Genomic DNA, 15,131 nt, shown 5'->3' with positions numbered 1-15,131 from the left:
TAGGCTTTGAAATATTGACAGTTGAATGTCCAAGATTTTCAAAACATACCTCAAAGGTTTTTAATAACTGAATTAAGTATCTTATCAGTGTGTTTAAGTTTAAATTAAAGTTGACTCAAACTAATACTCACACAGATACATGTCAAGGGCTCAGAAGACACCTTCGGCTGGCAGAATAATGGCCTCTTAACAATGTTAATGTCTTAATTTCCAGAACTGTGACTGTGTCACTCTACGATCCAGCGGTCCCAACTTTTGGGCACCAGGGACCAGTGCTCCTATGAGAATCTAACGCCTGATGATCTGAGGCGGCGTTGAGGCGGTGCTGCTCGTGCTGGGGAGCGGCTGCAAACACAGAGGAAGCTTCGCTGGATCCCCTGCCTCTCATCTCCTGCTGTGTGGCCAGGCTCCTAACAGGCCACAGACAGGTACCAGTCAATGGCCTGGGGGTTGGAAACCCCTGTTCTCCATGACAAAAGGGAATTAAGGTTGCAGTTGGAAGTTAGGTGGCTGACCTTAAAATAGGGAGATGATGCTGGATTATCTAGTGGGCTCTATGTAATCACAAAGGCCCTTCAAAGTAGAAGAAGGGGACAGAGAACAGCAGGTGTCAGAGTGATGTGGCAGGGGAAAGGCTCAATCCACTGCTGCTGGCTTCCGGGTAGGAGGAAGCAGACCCGAGGCATAGAATGAGGGTGGTTTCTAGGAGACGTAAAAGGCAAGAAAGGGGTCTCATCCAGAGCCCATAGAAATAAATATCACCCCAAAGCCACCTTGACACATTGGCCCGGGGAGACCATTGCCAGGCTTCTGACTTCCAGAACTATAAGGTAACACATTCGTGTTTAATTCGCCAAGGCTGCGGTGACGTCTTAGGGCGGCGATGGAAAGCAAACACGCCTCCCTCATTAGAAAGCGGAGGTACAGAACGAAGCTTCCATTCTTGCAGAAAGTTCTACCGGACCAGACCGCTTTAGAGCAATGGCATCTTAGGGGGATGGGGGTGGAGAATGGGGTCGAAAGGAAAGAAAGTCAAGAAAGAGAGAGAAAGAGAGGAAGGAAAGGTGTTCTCTGAGCCAATGGGGATGGGGTGCTTCAACACGAGGAATGTGATCATTTGGGCATCAACTCTAAGTACCTGAGTTTTCAGTTAAAAAAAAAAAATCATGAACTAAGTTGAGATAATAACTCCCTTGCGTGGGATTGTGAGAATCAAAGCCTGGGCCTGTCGTGCACTTGGCTCCACCAGTGGCAGTGGCAACTGCTGTTGCTATTGCTGTTATTGTTGTTATTATTGTTACCGGTGATGTTTCTCTTTAGCCTGTAGATAAACGTTTCTCAAGCTATCTTTGTGCTCCCAGACACACTCAAGTTTTTATGAAAGTTGTGGACGCATTCCCTGGGGTGGGGGCAATGCATATGCACTTGAATTTTGCATAGGGTTTCAGGAAGTTCACGAAAGCCCTGAAAGACATGTAGACATCCATGGACCCCTGGATAAGCATCACTGCCGTGGAAGGGCATTTGCCTCTCCCCAGTTTCGAGCTGAATACCTGATACTGAATGCTACCATCCACTGGGAGCTTGTAAGCCAAGTGTGGCATTGGCTGAACGGTCTGGGATAGGAGATTGAAAATAAAAACTTGCTGGGTCCTACTGTGACCCAAGCGTCTTGCTAGATGTTTTTCATACTTTATCCTACCGAATCACCATCACAATTTGAAAAACCAAGGCTCAGAGGGGTTAAGTGACCTGTCCAAAATCACACAGCAAAGAGACGGCAGAGCCAGGACCAAACCTAGGATATCTACCTTCATTTCCTGAACTCTTTTCAGCCCTTAGAGGCCTCTCAAGGTCAAGGTGAAGGATGCTTTGGAAAGTCCAAACAGCCCGGTCTTAGAAGTCAACTGCAAAGCACTCTTACAGAGGAGTAAAGATTCGCCGACATGCCGACCGCGTGCTCTAGGTCTGGACTAGAGCTAGTGATGAGCTCTGTGAATGAGGTCCCATCACAACCAACCCACCAAAAAGCAAACCAAACCAAAACCAGGTTGCTTCAGATGCCTCCTCGGATGTCCTAGAGCCCCTCGTTTCCCCCTGCTGAGCCCTTATTAACTATAGATTTTTAAACTGGCTATTTACTTACCTCTCTATCCTACTAAAATATAAACATCCAAAGACAAACACTCTATGAATACATTTCTGAAGCCCTTTACCAAGGCACCCTGCAAATCTTTACCGCAGCCTTCCAGGCAACCTCTCTGGGTGCAGCTTCTTTGTCCACGAGCATCCCCAATTCCACCATCCAGGTACTGAAACCCAACACTCAAGACATGATGCTCACGCAGCACGATTTCCCCCCAAGTCTGCCTATTGAATCTTCAGCATCTTCCCTCTCCTACAGGTTTCCTGCTCTCCATGCACAAAGCTCTTAATAGTGATAAATAAAAAGTGTACTTTTGAATAGCCAGCTGCTTCTCCCTTCTCCACCAATCAAGTTATTTCTCCGAGAGAAAAGCTTGTGAGTGTCTTCGAGGCATTATTTGATTAAGTTGACAATATTATGTGAGCGATGGTTGAGTACCCACTGCGATGTACTTTGGCCCAAATTGATTTGTGTAACGAACACTTGCTCTGTCTCTTCTTGCAGCCTGAATAGCGGTCTTGATTTAGCCAGTAATGCTGGGCGCCAAGTGAATTTACAGGGCCCACATTCCCTCTCTCTCAATCTGCGGAGAATAGCAGAAGCAGAGCGTGGACTGGCATAATTCAATACATTGTACTATAAGCTCAGAAAATAATATCACAGAGCTCTGCAATATACCTATTTTATTTGATTTGTAAACCTGATAAAAAAGCAATCGAGAAAAGTTCAGGGGGAAAATATATATGTTCTAAGCAAAAATGTAACTATATTGAATGTGTACAAAGAACCAAAGAACGGGGTGGGGGGGACGATCGTGCATAGTAAATCGACTTCATACCCTGAGGTAGACAATATTGCACATTCTCCATTTAAAACGGAGCAAGATTGTGCAAAGTTCTTTTCCATTAAAAGTAATAATAACGGTAAGCCCGGGGAATGTGAATTAAAACCCGCGTCTCTGGTTTGCTCGCAATCCTACTTCAAAACGGGGCTCGTGCAGATTCACTCGGCTTCCTGCTTTTTCATTTTAGCTCTGTGGGCAAACAAATAAGTTAATCACACAGCTTTAGATGTAGTTAATGCCTCCTTCCAGGCTCAGCAGGGCTGATTCCACAGCCAGGTGACACAGATTTAAGAAAAACATCACATTTCCCTCAACTTGAATAAATACAGTGCTCTACTGGAATGATGAAGTGCCATGGAAAGGGATAAGGCTGAAATGGCAGAGAAGGGCTGACACGCAATTCTTTGGCTCTATTTTTCACCCTTCGGAAGTACAGGATGGGCATGCAAGGGGCCAAGTGTTTAACACGTCGGTAAAGGAAATGGACTGCCAAGGTATCTGTGTTAGTCTGCTCGGGCTGCTGTAACGAAATATCACACTCTGGCTGGCTTAAACTACAGACATTTATTTCTCACAGGTCTAGAGGCTGGGAAGTCCAAGACCAAGGTGTCAGGAGATCTGGTTCCTGGCGAGAGCCTCTTTTTGGGCTTGCTACCTTCTCACATGGTGGAGGGAGAATGGTCTCCCTCAGTTCTTCTTAAGGATGCTAATCCCATCATAAAAATCCCGCCCTCATGACCTTATCTAACTTGAATTACTTCCTAAAGTCCCCACCTTACTAACACATTGGAGGTTAGGGCTTCAACATATGAATTTTTTTTTTTTTTAGTTGGGGGGCACACAATTCTGTCTATAGCAGTGTCACTGAAGCAGAGCTTGCAAGCACCAGGGAATAAGAAAATGTATTTTGTACTGGAGGTTGACAGGGGTTTCACTGAGCTGGAAACCAGGTGTTCTCTTATGCAATCATTCGAAATATATTGACGGAGCATCTATGACGTATCAGTCCCTGGGGATTCAGCAGGTGGGTTTGGGGATCGGTGTTTGCTTATCAGAGAGCAGGATAATAAGACTATATAAAATACTCTTTTTCTACTTCGTATTCACAGCTTTAGTTTTTAGTTCCAGGAATGAGGAGTTGAAAATAACCACGACTACCACTAACAATAAAAATTTACAGACTCTGGAACCAAAGGATCTGGGTTTGATTTCCAGCTCTACCACTTCCTGCCTTGCGACCTTGAGGAAGTTACTTAACCTCTCTGGGCCGCAGTTCCTTCATCTAGAAAAAAGAAATGATGTTATTAGCATTACCCCAAATGAGTCAATATAGGTAAGTGCCCTTCCTGGCCCATCATTATGATGATGATCAACATCTAGAACACCTGGTAGCCATTTAATAAACATTAGTTGAACGATTAGCACTCTGCTAAGCCCTCTGCATGCATTATATTTCGCTGCAGCACCTGATGACTCAGAGGAAGATTCCATTATTTGTCCCCACTTTATGACAAAGGAGCTGAGGTTCAGAGGGGTTAGGAGCTTCTTCAAGATGCTCGGTTAGTAGGTGGCGAGCAGTGGGGCATTGCAATTTTCTGAGTCGAATGCCTTCATGACATCTAAAGAAGATGCAACCGTTTCCTGGCCACTTGGTTCTTAAAAGCTCAGGCCAGTCCATTTTAAAGATTCCAAAGTCAGCGAGATTCAAACTCTTTTCCTCATGCTGCAGACCTGCAGTGGGCGGGGGCCCCTCTGTTCATTTCTCCCCTACTGCTCCGGCCCTCTGTGTTTGTGGGAGGCGGTCCACTCAAGGACCCTCTCACTTCTTCCCCTCTTGGGTCTTTTTCTTTTGGGGCTGGGGTTGAGAGAAGGGACGAAGGGACCAAGGAGGCAGAGGGCATCCAGTGACACGAGATGCTTCCTGGTGGTGAGAAGCAAGTGCCCCTCTCTGCTTTCTCGCTTTTTCTGCTGGAGCTCTTGTGCATGATGTGGCTTCTGGGGATGTGGTGGAGCCTGAGGTGTCCATCCACATGCTTGGGTTTCTCGGGGCCGTGACAAGCCATCCCATCATCCGCCATTGTTACTCAGGGTCCTATGCTTTCAGGGTCAGTACTCAATGCTCCCAACTCGCCTTTCAGATAGGGGTCCCTCCTTCATCACCTGGCTTCCTAATAGCCTTAGAACTCTCTCCCCATCCTCCGAATTTCAGGCTCTTTCAAGAGCCAGGGTAACCCTAGGGAATGGATGGTTGGTACCCTAACACATCCTCCACAACCATTTCGGACCATGTCAGCAAGCCTCCACCTTGGTAAAACCCCAGGGAAGAAGCAGGCACGAGTCTTTCTATTAATGACATCCCTACACCCAACTAATTTAAGGAACTCCCAAGAACTCTTGTCACTACCCGCTTTGATGGCTTCATTACGATGAGTTTTCATGTTTTCTAGCTCAGCGAGCACCCCGCCTGAATGAGCCCGCAGCTTCCTCTTCCCATCAGCGACCCCGTTCTCCCTCTCCAGGAGTGACTCTTAGAGCTTTCTCCACACCCCACCTCAGCCCCCTGGTTTTCTTTACTGCCCTGTCCCACTCAGCAATCAAGGCTGGTTTAAATATCAATTCGAAAAGGAAAAAAGTTACTATTTTGTAGTGAATCCTCAAATCCAACTAGCTCAGAGACATTTTTCCCTCTCACATAGTATGCTAGATTTAATTTAACCAAATGGCAAATCTATACGTTATGCTAATTTTCTGGCCCTAAGAGAACTGCTGAGGGCATAATTCGGTTGCGTAAAATTGATGACGAATTTAAGATGGAACCGATCTTAGCCAAAATCCCTGGATTTTCCTTACTAATTATTTCTTTCTTTGTATAAATGCTTGGAACAAAGAGACAAGCACTCTGAGGGTTTTGTTCTAGGACTGCTGGGCTTTGTCCAGTATATGCTAAGACATGTGTAGGCACCATTTCTTGTGAACACAGATATGTCTGTTCACAGACATTTGAGTCAAAGAATCCTATCTCATAAAATACATGATTTCTATAAACTGACATGATTCAACTCTTTCTTTCCTTCCTTCCTCTCTCTCTCTCTCTCTCTCTCTCTGTTTCTCTCTCTCTCTCTCTTTCTGTTTTTCTTTTATTAAATGTATTGGGGTGACATTGGTTAATAAAATTATATAGATTTCAAGTGTACAATTCAATACAACATCATCTGTATGTTGCATTGTATGTTTACCACCCAAAGTCGAATCTCCTTCTGTCACCGTATATTTGACCCCCTTTACCCTTATCTACCTTTCCCCCCGCCCTCATTTCCCTCTGGTGACCACTGAGTTCCAAATCCTGTTCATCAGAAGGTTCATTTCTCCTGCACTGGTGGGTGGGAGAGGTATAAATATATGTTAGGAAATGAAAATACTAAGAAATGTACTCTGAAAATAGAAATGCCTGCATCTCCTTTCCAGTTTGTTCTTTACCTAGACAGACAGCAAACTTTTGTCTTAAAGGGCTATATGGTAAATAGTTTGAATTTGTGGGCTGTTGCATCTGAAAAAGGCCATAGGCATATGTAAACAAACAATTAGCTTGGCCATGTTCCAATAAAGCTTTATTTACAAAAACAGGAAATGCGCCAGATTTGGCCTGTGGGTCATAGTTTGCCATGTTTGTTCTTTGAGGAACAAACTCTGGGTGTAAATGGTTCTATTCGGTACCCTTTAAAGTGCTCCTGCTTGTATAAAGAACATTTTCTAGATGTGAGGGATAAAGGATGGAAAAGACATACTCAGAGTCTTTGGGATCTCCTACCCTATAGGGGAGAAGATAGTGAACCATACAATTACAAGACATGGGCGAGTCCTGTGATTGAAGGATACATAATTTGGACACATAATTCAACAAGAAAATATGGAAAACTTCTTGGAGAAAGTCTTATTCATCTAGAAACTTGGCAGTTGTACATTAGCAGAGCACAGCAGCCATTCGTGGCTCTAATGAGAAGTGGATGAGATTTTACATGATAAGGTTTAGGTGGTAGACATGATGCCCTGTGACCTTGGATAAGTCACTCACCTTCTGAGAGTCTCCATCCTTCATTTGTAAAAGAGGAATGGCAAAACAAGCTCACTCTTGAGTCAGAGAGAAACAGAGGGATTATACTCCAGAAAGTTCTTTGGCTCTCTCAAGGTGTTGTACAACTGTAGTCAACCATTTTTCTGGGTTATTCTACTTAATAAGTAAGATTTGCTCACAAAGAAGATGAAAATATGGAAATCAATGTGGCGAACAGAAGACTTACACTCAGTGGACGTCCTTCAATTCAGGAAATTTGGACTCTAGTCCAACTTTTGTCAATTTCTCACCATTTCATGTTGCTGGGATGAAATTTACTGCACCTGAGTCATTGAAGGCACTGAATTTGGTGGCCTTACAGGTGCAATGTCTAAAAATTCAAGGCTCTGAGACTTAAGGGCAGTGGGCATGGTAGGTGGGGCGAGGGACTCTCCTTTGATAGTGAGGGTGGTCCGTGGTGACCTTAGCAAAATGCAGGTTTTATAATCTGAAAATTAGATGGGTTTGCCTATGTTTCGAGATTTGGATGTACTAAATCAGTCTATCTCCAGATATAACCTCAGATCACCTTGTTTAAGTCACCTGGGGAAGCCTGTTGACAATGCAGATTCCCGGGCCACACTCCCAAACTAACCATTCATAATTATGAACCCAAGATGTATCGTTTCGAATAATACTCATGGGTGACTCTGATATGCTCTAGCATCTTAAAAGTCAGGTTTTATACTCTAGGGAAGCAACAGTGTGAGTTTATGTGTTTGGATTAAGAAAATGGTTGGGAATGGAGTCTCTAAAACCCAGTTATCTGACCTTGGATATGTTTCTTCACCCCTTTATACCTCACCTCCCATGGCTTTAAAATGGGGATTGGTGAATTCGCTCATTCAAAGAATACTGACTGACTACCTTCAATGAGACTGGATAAGAACTCAAACACAGAAGGAAGTTTAAAAATAGTAATTGGCAAAGTGTTTACCAATGACTTAAGGTATTTTGTAAGCACCGAGTGAACATTAGTCACAGATATCCATGAACTAACTTCCATATGCACCTTCCAAAAGCAAAATCATTGTTTAGAGGACAAATCCCAAGCCATGGATTGGATATCTTGTGTATCAGGGTTTGCACACAGCTATTGCAGTGGTCCCCAACCTTTCTGGCACCAGGGACCGGTGCTCCCATGAGAATCTAATGCCTGATGATCTGAGGTGGAGCTGAGGCGGGGATGCTAGCACTGGGGAGCAGCTGCAAATACAGGTGGAGCTTCGCTCACTCACCAACCACTCACCTCCTGCTGTGCGGCCTGGTTCCTAACAGGCCACGGACCAGTATGGGTCTGCGGCCCAGGGGTTGGGGACTCCTGAGCTATTAGACTGCCTTTGATTTGAGGGGCATGCTTTCTCTCTGAATTACAACCGTTACCTACAAAAGAGACATTTGTATTTTTAAAGTGGGCGGGGTTGGGTAGGGTGGGGTGGGGGTAGAGGGTAGATAGAGGCTGATGATGTTTCAAATGGTCTTCCTACTGAGCCAAGTGAGAGTTCCTTACGGGCTTCAGAGGTGCCCGGGTTTTTCTATGAGGTTATATATATGAAGGGAGAGAGAAAGATGTATAATGTACACATCATAATACAATCACAAGGTTGAATTCCAAGACAGGTGGAACATTCTGATGGGGAGGCTCACTGCTGACTGATTATTTGATGTTTTCGATCTTGTATATTGAACTTGAGATTACAAGCCTCTCTCTTCATTCGGCCCTGCCTTGCGACTTCCCCAGCATTTTGTTCTCTTTGCCCTAAACCTTTTGGGAAGAGCCTCTGAATGGTCCTCCTATGTTGGCTGCAAGGGCAATAGAATTACTGTCTATTCTCCATACTTCATCGAAGGGCGAAATAAAATAAACATTTTTGACTTTTTATTCAATTTATTTAAAAAAAAAAAACTTTTAAGATGAGTAACAGTAGAATTCATTTATCCTAATTGCCCATGAGTATTGACTAGGAGTATGAGTGCCCTCTACTTTTTTTTTAGATGCTTATTATATTTTATGTTATTTTCATGCACTTACTTGAAATGTGCTCTAAAAAAGGCTTATGGAGCTGGCTCAATAATTGGAATGTGTCCCAGGATCACAGGGGGAACTCTCTAGAAATGCGGATTCCAGGGTGCCAGCCTTTTCAGTGTTGATTTTGTCAGGCTGGGGTGCTGCAGCCTGCTCATACCTATCTGTGACAGCGGACTGTTGACTAGCCAGGAACATCGTAAGCTTGTTACTAAACATAACCTTTAATAGAAATGAAGTGATATAAACCCATGATTAAATACCATGTATAAAAATGAAATAAGTGTCTCAAAATTCATCATTCTCTAATTCTTTGACTATATTTGCTATTATTTGAGGTTCATTCATAGTTTTTGTACTGGAACGGTTGGAATACCATACCAATGTTGTGTTGCTACACATCTTTGACCAACTCTGCATTCAGTGACCCGGCATTGGTGGCCCGACATTGGCTATGGTGGGAGTACTTATAACACGGAAATTGGCAAATGTTTCAATCTGTCTCCCCCACTCCCCCGCCCAAGCTGGTTGGAGCTGGCAGTATGCATTTGTAATAAGCATACCAGGCAATTCTGATGGAAGTTGTTTCTGGCCTATGGTGTAAGGAAATGCTCATGGAGATTTAGAAAAGTCAGTCCCTGGAAAAGTCATATTATGGTTATTTTGCCAGTTGCTTTAAAAGCTCTCCTTGGCAATAAGGCAGTGCCAAGTATTGCTGAAGGGCTTGGCTGTGGGGTCGGAAATGTCTGGGTTCCAGGTCTGGCCCCATGACTTCAGAGTGCCACTGGGCAAAGTACTTAACCTCCGGAAATCTCTGTTCTCTCATCCGTAAAATGGGTTTTTAATAATTGCTGTGCAGACTCATAGGAAACAATAAAGATAACATTATTAAGAGTGTAGCATAGAGCCCAGCTCCTAATAATTGTTCAATAAATAATAGGCGTTTGATGATGACCATGATGATGAAGACGATGACGATGACGACGATGTGTTAATAATGGTATTTGGGAGAAATCTCTTGAAATCATGGAACTAGTCGATGGATATTAAGCTAACTTAGTAATTTGAAACTAAGAAGGTTCTAGGAAAAAATACTTAATGTCTATTTCAACGTCTTCATTTACACTATTATATCCAAACAATAATAGCAAATGCTAAGGTTAGGATGGCCGCACATAGCACTTCACATTGAACCTATCACTTATCCTCATGACATTTCCCTGAAGTTGCTGCTAAAATTATGCCCATTTCATAGATGAGGAAACTAAAGCTCAAGAGAAGGTCCACACACTAGCAAATAGGAGAGTGGGCCCTGGAACTAAGACTTTGAACTTCTAAGCCAGTGGCCAACCTCTGAGGTCACGCAGCCTTCTTGGGAATGAAACTCTTTATCCATAAGGATTGTTGAAGCTGAAAACAAAAATAGGCCCATGAAGAAGAAACTGAAGGTAAAAGTTTCATATAAAATTACTTGTGAAAAACCCACAATATTCCAGAATTATCTATGACCTCTATGGGAAATAATATGTTCCATATATTTACCTTGGATGGTATTGCCACGGCGGAAAAAGATTAGAATTACATGAACCATCGACTCCGAGAGTTACGCTATTTCTAATCCATGAGTCCCATGGTTTTAATGAAAGGAGGGAAAGCATGTCATCTTGGCTGACAGTAGATGTGCAAGAAACAAGACAGGATGAGCATCGGGACGTTCAGGTCTGAATCCTGGCATGAGAGCATCCGACTTTGGATAAAACTTGAGATTCTAGAGCCTCATACATGACGGTAACAACACTTAAATTTCAGGGTGTAATGAGAATTCTACAGAACTACATGCTTAGGTGCTTAGCACTATGCCCGAGTTCTCCAAGTGACCAGCATATATTACTTTCTTCTTTTAGCTCAGAATTTAATATTTAGGTTCAGCAAATATCCATCAAGCACAAAGTAGACACGAGGTACAATTCTAGGTGATGGAAATGCATGGTGGAGAAAGTAGATGAAAATCCCTCTTCTCAAGTAGCTTAACTTGTAGTAGGGGAGGGAAAAAGTAAACACTCACATCATAAATAAGAACATTGCCCAGTACGTCAGAAGTGTGTGCACCGTGAGATAAAGCGCTGCACGTGAGGACTGGGGGTTTTAAAAACGCTTTGATGTTTCGATGAATACTTTTTGAGAAAGTGACAAGAGGATTGAGCCATGGGGATAGCTCAGGCAAGAAAGGCCCAGACACAGGGATGGACAGCGCAAAGGTCCTGGGGTAGAAAGACGAGTTACGGTGAGGCTGTTGCAGTGAGATTAAGCGTAAGAGGACAGGCGATGGCATCAGCGATATGTTGAGGTGGTGGGAACAGGTCATGTAAGGCCTCGTAGGCTGCTGTAAGAACTTCGGCCTTATTTTTATTATTATTTGTTATTATTTATGCCTTCAGCACCTGGTCTTCCTAGGTGGTCTCCCATCCAAGTACTAACCAGGCCCAACACTGCTTAGCTTCCGAGATCAGACATCGGGATTGTTCAGGGTGGCAAAGCTGTAGACCGTGGACCGTGGCTCCACTGGGGCGCGAACCCAGGACCTTCCGCGTAAAGCAGATGTGCTAACCGCTACACTATAGAACCATGTCCAAAACTTCAGCTTTTTAAAAAACCCTTTTTAATTTTTGAAATAATTTTGCATTTATAGAAGTGTTGCAAAGATAGTACCTACCCTTCACCTACCCTTCACTCTGTCCCCTAAAATTGACATCTTAACTAACCGCATACATTTGTCCAAACAAAGAAGTTAACAACAGTATATTATTATTAACTAAACTACACATTTAATTAAAATGCCCTCAGTTTTTCCACTGATGCCCTTTTTCTGTTGCGGGATCCAATCTAGGATATCAAATTGCATTTATGGGATTTTGGCTTTTACTCTGAGAGAAATAAAGGAGCCTCTAGTGGGTTTTTAACAAAGGAAGGAGACGAAATGACTTACATTTTAGCAGGATTTCTGGGTGTTTTCTTTCTCTACTCAAATCTGAGTTGAGAGCAACAGGATGGGAAGATTATGTGAATTGCAATTTAAAGGGCTCTTACTTAAACCTCTCTCAAGCCCACAAGAATAGCTAATGTCCTTTATCAGAGTTATACCAAAAGAAACATCCAAAAACAATTATCGGGCATTTAATTAATACAAAATGCTATGTAAATGCTAAATAATAAACATAATATTCATTTACTTAGTGGTCTCCTTGATTTTTATTACTGCAAATGCTAATTGTCCCAACGTCTTGGATTTATGTTACTCCTTTCTCCCTAATAAACAAGTATTTTTAACTTGTATTTTCTTAATTGTCTAAACTAATACGTTTGCTTGGTTAGAACATGGTGATAATGTGGCCAAAATTAGAGGTCTGATGTCATGCTTTTGGCTTTGTATAAGAAAGGAAAACACAATAAGAACACTCAGTAGCCATAAAAATTGTTCCAAATCGGGGCTCATTAAGTTATAGGTGCTGGGAGTTTGGTTTAAAAAGGGTGGGGGCTAAAGGTGCCTGAGTTAGTCACCTGAATTCATTGACATTCAAAGTCTGCTGCTCACTTTTATCTCCATGTTTCTGCTGTACACAGTATCCAGCGTGGCCGAGTCTGTGTAACTCTGGCTACATGTTAGAATAGCTAATGATCAAGAGGCCGAGGGCAAGTATCTGATTCTCTCAGTTTGAATCTTTTCTCTGCCACGTGCTGTGCAACCATGAGTCTGTTAGCTAACCTTTCTGTGTTCAGGTTGCAAATCAATAAAACGGCTATTAAAATAGTTCATGGAAAGGCCTTAGTATGGTGCCTAGAAGATAATACTCGGTGATTAACTGTTTCTGAGATGACTAATGGTTCCTGTGAGGTTATCTGGCTGGCACTTTTCCTTCTCCTAGCCTTATCTTAGAATATACCATATTAAACTGAAACTATCTGTTAATTTTCCCATTATCCGTGAGCTCTGAAAAAATAGGACCTGGGCCTTCTATTCTTTATCTTCAATGCCTAGCACAGACCTGACAAACACTGATGACTCTGGACTCTTCAAAAACACCTCTTAAGCCAACGGCCTAGACTACAGCCGAGGTTGGATGTCACCATCTACCAGGAATCTTGTCTCTTCTTGGCTTCTAGCAACAGTCTCCTTGGCTCATGGATTCATCAAGATTGCGACTCTCCAATCACGTGGAGTCAGCCAACTCCATCTTGTGTAAGAACTCCCTTGCAGCTGGGGCTTATGACACAGCCCCGCCTGAGCAATAGCCAACAGCGCCTTCTGCAATGAGCTCCACCTCCTAACCCTCGTCCACGGGCCACTCGGAGACCTTCGTTTGAATTGCGGACTTTGTCATATGCTCCTTCCTTCCCTTCTGAGTGAGCACCAATGTTCGGCAGTGCTTCTCACGCCTGTGAGTCTAATAATCACGTGTAATTGTTATGCAAGATTTTAGACTATCTATCCTTCAAAAATTGTAGCTATTGAAAAATTTAAAGAGAAAGAAAGAAGGAAGGGAGAACCTTGTTTCCTCTGGAATATCTTATTTGTTCAGTGAGAGAACAGAGGAGATGATATGCCAGAGAATATTTAAGAGTGGTGGACAGATCATGCAAAATAAAACAAAGCAAAAGGATGAGGCCTTGAAAATGCTGGAGACATAAGTCTTACAGGGTCATGAACTATGGATTTCTCCTCTCTGTTTCTGTGGTGCATATTAAGAATGGAGTTAAGGTTTGGTTCATATTTTGCCATAAAAGGCATCATTATCAATTAACATTGACTCGCTGGTCACATAGGCCATTGATCCACTGGGGTCATTCCTTCGGGCTCAATTCTTCAGCTTCTCTGAAGACACCCTGGCGCTCAAGAAAATGCTTCTGGAAAATGTCTTCCAAAGTCTTTTCACCTTCCAGTGCTAAAGTTCTACATCTCCAGGTGTTAAAGAAATAGTCCTATTTTTGCTTTTCAATCTCCTCTAACTGTAAAACAATGTCACAGACTACATAAAAACCTATAGCTACAGACCAACATTTTCTCTGACAAAGATATAAAAAAGCATTCCTGGGAATAAGTAGTAAAATTCCACAATGGGAAAACAAAAAACAAACAAACAAAAAAAACAAAAACAAAAACAACAGAAAGATACAGACGCAGAATGAAGAAGACAGTCTGGGGACAAAAATTAAGGATCACAGTATGATAATTATATAAAGATGCTCCCCACTGTGCTGTCATGAGATTAAAAAGGGGAGAATAAAATGGCTGATACACAAGTAGAATGAAAGCTCATTAAAGATTGTAGGGAAAAGTGAAGCTTCCACAGTGAACATTAGACAGGATACAAGACCATAGAATGTGGACGCAGGACCTTTGCACATGCTATGTTCTCTGCCAGAACATTCCTCCGAGGGTTTGCCCATGAGGGGTTGGCTCTTCGTCCTCATGTCTCAACAGAAATGACACTCCCTTCCAAAGCCTTCCCTGACCATTCTATCTAAAAGGTATGTTGGTCAGAAAACTCTGCAAAAAGCAAATGAACGAACAAACTAACAATAACCAAAAAACGAGCTCTAGTGTCAATATTCTCATCCTGGCCAATTTCAAGCTACCATCATGATGTCACTGACACACAGAGTTGGAAAGAAATGCTCACAATTGGCTCTTGCTGGCCCGTTCACATAGCCCACGGAGCTGCCGAGATGATCCCATTTATTTATGGAAACTTGGCAGAGAGCGGTCTTGTCTGTCTTAATTGATGCGGTGTCCCCAGCATCTCATAGCAAGTGCACCCTAAATATTCACTACTCGGGTTCCCGCTCCTTGTCCTGGGACCTAACAACCTACTCTACACAGTGAGCTGGGGACACTGTAGGGTTCTTCTTTATTTCCTGTCCCTCAGTGCTTCCTGTCGTGTAATATCTGAAACCACTGTTCCTTATATGTTGACTGATTTCTCTCTCTCTCTCTCTCTCTCTCTCT

At 42.9% G+C, this 15,131-nt stretch overlaps 1 protein-coding gene and 1 pseudogene across 1 annotated transcript in view; both read right to left on the bottom strand.

The window, feature by feature from the left end:
- RBFOX1 (RNA binding fox-1 homolog 1) overlaps positions 1 to 15,131 on the bottom strand; it is a 342,312-nt gene that overhangs the window by 129,151 nt on the left and 198,030 nt on the right. The window lies entirely within an intron of this gene.
- Positions 11,557 to 11,672, bottom strand: LOC120620668 (uncharacterized; annotated as a pseudogene).

The sequence above is a fragment of the Pteropus medius genome, unplaced genomic scaffold (assembly GCF_902729225.1).
Source record: "Pteropus medius unplaced genomic scaffold, Ma_sr-lr_union100, whole genome shotgun sequence".
NCBI lineage: Eukaryota > Metazoa > Chordata > Mammalia > Chiroptera > Pteropodidae > Pteropus > Pteropus medius.
Note: the sequence above shows the minus strand (reverse complement) of the source record. Positions and strands in the feature narration are given on the sequence as shown.